At 35.5% G+C, this 10,703-nt stretch overlaps 1 long non-coding RNA gene across 1 annotated transcript; it reads right to left on the reverse strand.

The window, feature by feature from the left end:
- Positions 1-1,049: 1,049 nt before the first annotated feature.
- LOC141514679 (uncharacterized) lies at positions 1,050-6,842 on the reverse strand. The gene is made up of 3 exons (XR_012476079.1): positions 6,629-6,842; positions 2,858-2,909; positions 1,050-1,251 (listed from the first exon to the last, which is right to left on the reverse strand). It is a non-coding gene; the product is annotated as an uncharacterized LOC141514679 (long non-coding RNA).
- Between the last annotated feature and the right edge of the window lie 3,861 nt (positions 6,843-10,703).

A 10,703-nucleotide genomic window follows, 5' to 3' on the forward strand; every position in this document is an offset into this window, starting at 1 on the left:
ACTTTTTTGGTTGGTCCTTCTTAACCTGTCTTTTTTCCTATTTAATCACAACCTTTGTTCATGATTATTTTCTCTCTGACACCCAAAATAACATTTTATTTGGACTTCTCCAGATGTTTTATAAAGCCAACATAATTTTAAATAAGGAAGAATCTCATTTGCTAAATGAATTTACTTTTTCTTTTTTTGATAGATGTCCCCAATGTTACCCCCTTTACATATCACTGATCTCTTTAGGAGTCCCCACATTCCTCACACCTTGATATTCACCATTATAAGTCTGCTTTATTCAGGTTTTGCCATACAACTCCCCATTTGGGTTTGGCATTGCTATGGTGAATTTCTCTCTCTCTCTCTCTCTCTCTCTCTCTCTCTCTCTCTCTCTCTCTCTCTCTCTCTCTCTCTCTCCTTTTTTTCTACCTTTCCTTCATCCTCTATTTTTTTCTTTTCACTTAGAAAATTCCCCATTTTGTTATCTTTGACCCTGATAAAATCAGGGTTTTGTTCTCATTTTAATTAACCCAGTTTAGCAAATGAAACAGAAAAATTTCAATGGTGATTTTTTTCAAGTAAATAATGGATTAAACCAGGACATATACTAAATACAGACTCTTTCCATTTCTGATTTAAAGTTTTTAAAAACCAGTATCACAAAGTTCTTTTTAATTAGAGTTCCTCAAAACTCTAACATTTCTAATTATGCTTATAATAGGCTGATGTTTATAATTTATAATGTTCTTTATATTACTTTATTCCTTAATTACTTTGATTCTCTAACAAGCCCATGAAATACATAAAGCATAGATTATTGTAATACATGGTATCCCAGAACTTTTACTGCATTTTAAAACCTTATTAGCTATTAAACTGCATCAAGACCTTGCATTTGTCATATGAAGAAGTCCGAGATTCAAAATCATTAAATAAGTTGTCCCAAGTCATACAACTAATAAGTGACATAGTTGGAACTTGAAACAAGGTCTTCTGACTCCTGGCTAAGTGTTCTTTCCATTATTTTGATGAATTGATAATTGTATTGATGGGGCTATTCCTACTAACATTGCAAATAGCAGCACAGTCTGCATTCTCTTTTTGTGCAACTCTTGACCATGGTTTTTTGTGGATTTTTCATGAATGCTCTCACCACATGTTGGAGGTCTTTTCCATAGGTCTTTTTCCTGTTTTAGGGGTAACAGTGCAGTACTGAGGTTCATCAGTCATCTGTGTTCAAAATATAGGTTGGTATCTCTCCTGGGGAAAAATGTGAAAGAGATCAAAAATACCTTCAGTAAAAGGAAAAAGATTTATATCATCTGAGAAGAAACCAGAGTATCATCATATTCAACTTAAATCAATGTATACTATGGGAACAATGAAAAGATTAACAGACTACCTTCTCTGGGGGTAGGGGGAGGGAAGCAAGAATAGGGGGAAACTGTAAAATTCAAAATAAATAAAAATCTTTCTTAAAAATAGCCTTTAAATATATCAAATTATCTGGCACAATGAAATATTCCTTTAAAAATTCCTTTAAAAAAAACCAGTAACCATTTTTTCTACCGTGAAGGTAGAAAACAAAAGTCATTTTGTCATGGAACTATATTGAAGACCACCTGGAGACAAAAATGAAATGTATGAATTCAGGAAATAAATCACATGCTGGTAAGGAGATGCTATAGAGTAATAACAAAGGGGGCTTTGATTTGTCATACAGGTATTACAGCTCTCTCTTTCCCTTTAACAAAACACTAATGATTTTTTATTTGCCTTCATAATAATTATATCTTTCAAAAAAGGTAGAGGAGGCAACTGGAACCCTTGGGGAAAGTACCTACTACCTGCTAGAGGTCATGATATGGGAAAGGAAATCCAGACATAATCTAACATATATTTTAGATTTGGAAGAGTAAATTTCAGAGGATTCAACTATTTATGTAGTGGAGTGCATTCCTAATGAGATGGGAAACTTTCAAGAATAAAATTCTTAAGACTCAAGAAGAAATAATATAAATGAGTGGAATAGAAGAATATTGTTTGAAAAAAGTTGTAGTTGCACAGATAACATCCACAAACTTAGATTTTTTTTTAAAAATAAAAGATAGCGATTTACAGTATCATATAGAATTCTATTTTTGCCTTTTTCTGTGCTCATGGAAATGTTCTTTTAATTTTGAAATTAAAGAAAAAATTTTAAAAAGATGTACAGAAGATCGAAATAAGGGCAGAAGATAAAGAAAAAAAGCATGGTGTAGTACTGTAAAATTATGTTCAAAGTGTTAAAATTAACAATGAGCTAAGACTGGTAGGAATACCTAAGGATGATAAAATGAGGTTTTGATATTTTGTTTTTCTTTAACTATATTGGGGAAAAGAGGAGAGAAGACAGAGGATTGTTCTTGAGGTGAATGGGCTTGTGATGATCAATGACATCCAAAGGAAAGTACACACTTCTTATATACTTTGATTTCATCAAGGAGATAGCCCTTTGGACTAAAAAATTGGCAAATAGGAAGTTTGTACTCAATATAAATCATAAGAGAGCATCTGACTGTCCCTGAAGAATCAGGTCACTTGATCCAAATGAACTGTATCCTCAAGAACTGAATAGGAAAGGCACTGCATTGGAGAAGCATAAATTCCAATCATAGAAAACTGAGAAAAGAAAAATATTTGTGAATTATTTGACTTGGATTCCTGGAAAATTTTACAATATTATATTATTTAAAGAATTCATCTAGAAAAAGAAACTATCAAAAAGTTATCGTGTGGGGTGGCTAGGTGGCACAGTGGATAAAGCACTGGCCCTGGAGTCAGAAGTACCTGGGTTCAAATCCGGTCTCAGACACTTAATAATTACCTATCCATGTGGTCTTGGGCAAGCCACTTAATCCCATTTGCCTTGCAAAAACCTAAAAAAACAAAAACAAAAAAGTTATTGTGACTCAACATGACTCATGTCATGACCATAACATGACAAAATATACTTATTTCCCTTTTTGACAAGGCTACTTACTAATTCATCATCAAAATACCTTAGATTTTAGCAAAGGGTTTGATTAAGGGAACTAATGTCATTCTTGTGAAAAAAGATGAAGAAATGTGGACTATGCCATGGCATAATTGGATGGTTTCAGAAGTGGTTGGATTGTTGAAATCAAGGAGTAGTCATCAATAACTCTATGTCAAATTTGAAGGAAGTCTCCATTGACATGTTCCATGGATCTATATACTAGGTCTCATGCTGCTTAATATTTTTAATCAATAACTCTAATAAATGTATAAATGATGTGCTTATTAAATTTGTCCCATTGACCTATAGTTGGTTCTGGGCATTAGCTTAATGAAAACACAGAGAATGTGTTTAAAAAATTTGCAGATGACAAAGGAAGATCCAAAAATCCAAAAAGATGAAATATAATAAGATACCTTCAAAGTCTTTTTCAGTTTAAAAAAAATCAACCTCCCAAATTCAAAATAAGGGAAGGATGGTTAGACAATAGTTCTTTTTTCCTTTTCTGAACAGGATCTGGGTATTTAATAAGCTCTGAGCTCAATCTGGGGCAAGTTTAATTAATTAATTCAGCAAGTATTTTTTAACTGTCAATATGAACCAAGCAATGTGCTAGTCATTGATAATATAAAGAAAAAAAAGAAAAGAAACAGTCCTTTCCTTCAAGTTACTTAAATTCTTTTGGTGCAAGCAATATGAAAATAATCAAATTAATATCAAATATATATATATATATATATATATATATATATATATATATATATATATATATACAAAGTAATTCATGGGAAGGGTACCAGAAAATGGGAATTAGGATAGCCCTTTCATGGGTGCTTTAACTGATCCTTGAAGGAAATCAGGGATTATAACAGTGAGAGGTGAGGGGCAGTTAGGTGGCTCAGTAGATAGAGCACTGACCCTGGAGTCAGGAGGATCTGAGTTCAAATGTGACCTCAGATACCTAATTACTTAGATATGTGTGACCTTGGGCAAGTCACTTAACCCCATTGCCTTGTCAAAAAAAAAAGGAGTGAAAGGTGAGAAGGGTACATTCCAGGCATAGGCCTATCCAGGAGATTAGGCAGCCTAAAGACACAAAGAAGGGGAATAGGAATCATACCAGTCTAATTGGAATGTAGAGTGTGTGTGAAAAAAGAATAATGTGCAATAAATCAGCAAAGGTAAATTGGAAAGACTTTAAATATCAAAGAGAAATGTGCTTTTTCTACCCTAGAGTCAATTTGTAGTTTCTGGAACTTTTTGAGCAGCAAAGTGAAATGTTTAAACCTTTGTTTAAGAATATCAATATGGCACCTATTCAGAACATGTATTGAAAAGGATAGAACTTAGATTTAAAGGTTCTAAGTAGAAGGTTATTGTAATATTTCTTAAAGGTTTGAACTAGAGGTGCTTGACTGTGAGTAGACTGAAGGAGATAGATGTGAGAGGTGCTATAGAGGTAGACTTGACAAGATTTGGCAGCTGATTAAAAATGGAAGGAGAAGAAGAGTGGAGAATTGAAATTCGAACTGGAGATTGGAAAGTAACTGGAAGAATTTTGTTGTTGTTGTTCAGTCATCTCAGTTGTGTTCAGCTCTTTGTGACCTCATTTGGGTTTTTCATGTCAAAGGTCCTGGAGTGGTTTGACATTTCCTTTTCCAGCTCATTTTACAGATGTGAAGACTGGGGCAAGAAGGATTAAGTGACTTGCTTGGGGGGGGGGGGTTCATACAGCAAGTGTCTGAGGTCAGATTTAAACTTAAGGAGATGTCTTTCTGACTCTAAGCCAGAACCCTAACTGCCATACCTGGAAGGATTGTGGTACCCTCAAGAGAAACAGGGAAATTAAGAAGAGTGAAAAGTTTCTTTGAAAATATAATGTTCTTGGTTTTGAACATACTGTCTTTGATACACCTACAGAACTTCTTTCTGGAAATGACTAAAAAAGTAATAGAGGAACTCAGGAGAGAGATCATATATAAATTTGGGAATCATTTGCATAGAGATGATAGTTAAATTCATAGGAACTAATGAGATCACCAAGAGAGGAAATGGGAAGATAGAGGAGGAGAGGGCTCACAGTCTACAACACTTAGGGAGCAGAATTTGACTGTTGATCTAGTATATAAGAGGGGAGGGTTGGCCTTGATGAGGGGAAAGGACCATATTTTAATCAGAATCTAGAGCGAATAAGGAGGGGATAAGGCTTTATTAATCCTTATTGATAAAATCCTTTATTAAGGGATTTTGAGGTATAGGAGACAAGAAGGGACTTAGGAAAATCACTCCTTTTCTCAATATAGTATGAGACTAGGTCCTCTTCTGAGAGAGTAAAAAGCTTAAAGAGAAAGAAAAGGTTTGAAATAGCCTCCATAGGGATTGCAATAGAGAGTCAATTAGGGGAAAATAAAATTATTGCTTCAAGGGTTCAGTTGAAATTTCATATCATAAATTTATAATAAACCTAAGCAACACTATTGTATAATTTTCTGTATAGTATTATTCAATAGCATGTGAGATCAGAGAAGGAAGATGGTGAGTGCAAGACAGATTTGGGATTTAACAAATAATTAGGAGCATAAATGGATAGAAGGGGGGGGAAGGAATTTGAGGGTAGAGAATAGTGTATAGTTAAATAGGTTACTGATTACTGCTACATAAATAAACTGGCTGTTAAAGATGGGGAGGGAGAAAAGTGAAATCAGAGTAAGGGTAATGTCTTGTGAGAGTGAGTGAATTTGATGGAGGCCATGTTAAGAGAAGTGAAGTTGTGTGGTGCAGTGAATAGAACAGCAGACCTGAAGTCAGGAAGACTTGAGATCAAATTCAAGCTCAGAGACTTACTAGCTTTGTGTACTTGGGCAAGGCATTTAACTCTGTCTCAGTTTTCTCATATGTAAAATGAGCAAGGGAAGAAAATGTCAAATCTCTGTAGTATCTTTGCCAAGAAAACTCCTAAAATGGGGTCCTGAAGAGTCAGACAGGAATAAAACAACTAAACAACACCACACATTAAGAGAGATACAGACTTTGGAAATAAGACAGTGCTGACTCCTTGTAATCTACCATGGTCTTACTACTTCTGGAGTATTGTTTTCAGTTTCTAGATATCATGGCTTAAGAAGGACATTGATAAACTAGACACTCTCCAAAGAATAACAGTAAGGATGCTAAAGGACCTTGAGTTGATGCCCTAAAATCAGCTGAAGGAACTAGGGTTGTTTAGTCCAGAAAGAGTTAAAAAAAAGTCAAACTAGGAACAATGAATGGAAGGAAGAAAAGCAAATTTCATCCTGATAATAGGACTAGCTTATTTTTCCCTTGTGTGTGAACATGATATCCTACCAGTTCAAAAATATTTATGTAAAGATATCTGTATGTAGGAAAACAGAGGAAAGGAGAGGGGGAGGGGAGGGGAGGGGAGGAGAGGAGAGGAGAGGAGAGGGGAGGGGAGGGGAGGGGAGAGGGGAGAGAGAGAGAGAGAGAGAGAGAGAGAGAGAGAGAGAGAGAGAGAGAGAGAGAGAGAGAGAGAGAGAGATTGATTCCTTTTGGATTAGTCACTAATCAACTAATCAACAACACACTCCAGTCACGAGGACCAAACTAGCTTAATCTTACCAGTTCAAACTTTGGTAGGGAAAGACACCCAGAATTACAAGGCATCCACAGACTGTAGTCACTTGTTTCATGGGTGTTCAGTGATCATCAAGAAGATTGCTTGATCATATCGAATATTTCTTCACTTTTGTAGACAACTCCTTTAATACATAATTTTCTCCTGAACTGAATCACAGTCTGGATAAATCACAAGTTCTTCATTCAGGGATGAACTAAGAAGACTTCCTCAGCCATTTCAGAAGTAATCATTTTTCTTCCCCAGATGGTTAGCTGAAATTTGCTGTGCTATTTGCTTGCAAAACTCAGTCAGATGAATTAATAATTAATGCTGTGTACTAGAACTAGGAAGCATATGCTTAGATGGTAATGACCCCTGCTGACTAGCTCTTTTATGGAGTTTTTTTGTTTCTCTTCCTTTACTTCTTTATGTTTTGATTTAGTAAACCAGTCCAACAGGAAACCATCCATCAAGATTTTGAGGGACTCTGGAATGATTGAAGGAATTAGATTTGGTGTATTAGCCTACTCCTCATCTCTTGCCTGGAAGAACAGAGCCAAACGTTCAGGAAAGATTTAAGTTTCTAATTTTTTCTCCATAAGACACAACTTCAGGTTCTAAACTAAACTTGAAGACTAATTAAGTCTGATATTTGCATCTACTCATACTTCATTACAAACTTTTCAACATCTTCCAACCAGTCAAACATTAAGACTTTGACTACTGGGTTCACTAAAAGAACTGTTTGGGAACTTTTACCTTCCTACCTACTTATTGAAACTACACGACTACATTCTAGCCTGTTTGACTATGATTGCCCCTAAAAAATAATCTGCAAACTTTTCCCAAAGCAGAAACAATAGTAAATAATATGGGAGGTCCAAAAGTAGATTACAAAAGAGATAGAAAATAATTCTAACTCATCAGAGCTAAGGCATTTGTTCTTTGCTTGACTTTATATTTTACAATGATCATGGAAAACTTTGAATCCACAGGTAACTAATTACACCCATTCATTCTTTTCAAGTTTTGGTAATCTCATCAACAACTATTTTTTAAACTCGTCATGTCAAAGTCAGGTAGAAACAGTGGCCACTAAACTATATACCTGTGGCCAAATATTGATCTAGAAAACTACCTAGTAAAATTATCTATGCTTTATTATTTTTATTTTGTTAAATATTTCCCAATTCTATTTTAATCTGGTTCAAGATGCTCTCAGTAGTGTTGTGGGGTATTTGTGGCATGTAGCTTATGAACCACAGTCATAAGTTTGACACCTTTGACTTAAATTACTTTCTTGTACAGATGACTCTAAAAATCTTCATGTTCAGCTTTTTTTTTCTCTCTCTCTCTCTCCTGAGCTCCAGGTTTCCAACTCCACCTGTTTACTGGATGTTTCCAACTCAAGTTCAAAATGCCTAAAAGAGAATTCATTCTTTTCCTAACAGCTATGCTCCTTGTATTCTAATGCACCATTTACTACCATAATCATTTTCCACTTCTGTACCCCCAAAAGTTCTTCACCAAGAAACTCATAATTATAGAGATGTTATCAGCTTGCATACACATACCTCAATGGTATCCTCAGTAGCCTCTGCCCCTGACTGGAAGGCTGACGAGTGGAACAAAAGACAACTCCCAACACTTCCATAAAAAGACGATTTAATACACAAGCAATTCTTCATTTTCTGCCTGTTATACTGCATGTATTTGATTCCAACATTATCATGCTCCCCTTGCCTACCTTCTTCCCTAACTCCTACTTTTCAGTTTTCTTTTGTGGATTGTCAACAATTAAGTGCAGAGACTATCTTTCTTTTTTTTTAAATTGATCTCCCTAGTATTTAGCACAGTTCCTAGCACATACTAAATACATAACACATGTTAATAGTATTGTTGTATTGTGTTTCCTTTAAACCCATCCCTTCTCTTAACTTGCTTATTTTTTTTTGTCTAGGGCAAGACAATTCTTCTAAGCCACTTAAGTTTCCAAATGTAGGGAATAAAGTAAGTAGACTTTTGCAGAAATTGTTCTATAGAAGGCCAACTCTATATGGTCACAAAATTGATTATAAAGTGTAGAGACTACAAAATAGTCTTGAGTTTATTATTTCCTGATTAGTTTTAAAGCATGACTCAGAAAAACAAAATCAGCTATCAAAGCCCTCTCCTTCCTCTTTACGATGTTTCTTTTGTTCAGGGTAAGATAATAAAAATTCTATAATGGATGTAGTTGAAGAAATAATTTTAATCATTCATATTAAGAATAGTATAAAATGGGAAGATACATAAACTTGATAAGGTGGTTGATACTCTCACAGAGGATATCTACTTCTGAGTCCAAGTTGAAGAAATATTTCATATAGATGATGGCACTTCCAGTATCATCCTGTTGCATATGAGGCAATGCTGATTGCATTCCATAGAAAGACCATATTCCTATAATCCTCCAGTATCATGTCTGTAATAAGCTTTGTTAAAGAAATTATTTATTTAAGTCAATGGAGTTAAGTGACTTGCCCAAGGGCATATAGCTAGGCAATTATTAAGCATCTGAGGCTGGATTTCACTCCAGGGCCAGTGCTCTATCCACCGCATCACCTAGCTGCCCCTGTAATATGCTTTTAAAAAGTATAATCTTGGAGACTTCTGGGAACCAAGATGGTGGAATAAATCAGGAAATTGCCTAGACTCTTCAAGCAACTATAAAATAATCTATCAAAATGAATTCTAAAATGACAGAACAAATAAATATATGAAGTGAAACAATTTTCCAGCTTAAGATAACTTAGAATGTTGGCAGGAAAGATCTGCCTCACTTGGGTAAAAGAGGAGAATAATTCAGGGCTGGCAGTGTCCAAGCAAGTCACCATAGGTCTTGCCCCAACCACAGGTCAGTGATTGAGACCCCAATCTGGTACAGTAGTAGGTGATCAGCTAGATCCCTTGCTACCCTGTAGCCCCAGGACCAGACCTATCAAGGGTCTCAGCACAGCACCCAACAAGTGATCAGGCTCCTCCAATTCACAGTCCTAGTACTACACCCAGACCCACATGGGCCCAGGTGAATGGCCAGGACCTCCCATGACATACCCCCCAACTATGTGCAACATCAGGCAAGTTCACAGGCACCCTGCAGTTCTGGTACCACACTAGGCAGGTGGACAAGCCCCAGTGCAGTACCAGAGTTGTGGTCAGGTTTTTTGGTAGCACCTGTGCAGCACCAGATGAGCAGTCGAGACCTGGAACACCTGACATAAGAAAATTGGGTCACTCTCCACTTCAGAAGCAAATGCCAATTTTAAAAGTAATGGAATGGGCAGGAAAAGATGAATAAAAACAAATCAAAAGAATCTGATCATAAAAATTTATTATGAGGACAGGGAAGTTCAAAACACAAGCTCAGAAAAGGACCTCTTAGTATTAGGAGAAGAAAAAGAAATTTTAAAAATTAGAGTAGGAAATTTGGAAACACTTCTTCACAGATGATATGATGATATACTTGAGAATTCTAGAGAATATACAAAAAACCTACTCGAAATAATGAATTTCAGCAAAGTTTTAGGATATTTATATAAACCCACATAAAGTTATCATCAGCATTTTAAGATATTACAACAAAGTTCATCAGTAAGAACTAGAGACATTCCATTTAAAATAATTGTGGACAATATTAAAAATTCAATAGTCTACTTGCCAAGACAAACCCTGAAATTAAATGAAATAATTACACACAAAACATCATTTTCATACAAAGTCAGACCTAAACATTTGGGGGAAAATATCAGTTATTCATGGATTAGCTAATTTACTTATTCAGTGCCATACCAATCAAACTACCAAAAAACTATTTTCTGGAGTTAGGGGAAAAGTAACAAAATTCATCTGGAAGAACAAAAGGTTAAGAATATCAAGGGAATTAGTGCCCATCAATTGGGGAATGGCTGAACAAGTTGTGTTGTAGAAATGAATAGAATACAATTGTGATATAAAAAAATGATGAGGGGTGGCTAGGTGGCGCAGTGGATAAAGCACCGGCCCTGGAGTCAGGAGTACCTGGGTTCAAATCTGGTC

Source organism: Macrotis lagotis, chromosome 1 (assembly GCF_037893015.1).
Source record: "Macrotis lagotis isolate mMagLag1 chromosome 1, bilby.v1.9.chrom.fasta, whole genome shotgun sequence".
Lineage (NCBI taxonomy): Eukaryota > Metazoa > Chordata > Mammalia > Peramelemorphia > Peramelidae > Macrotis > Macrotis lagotis.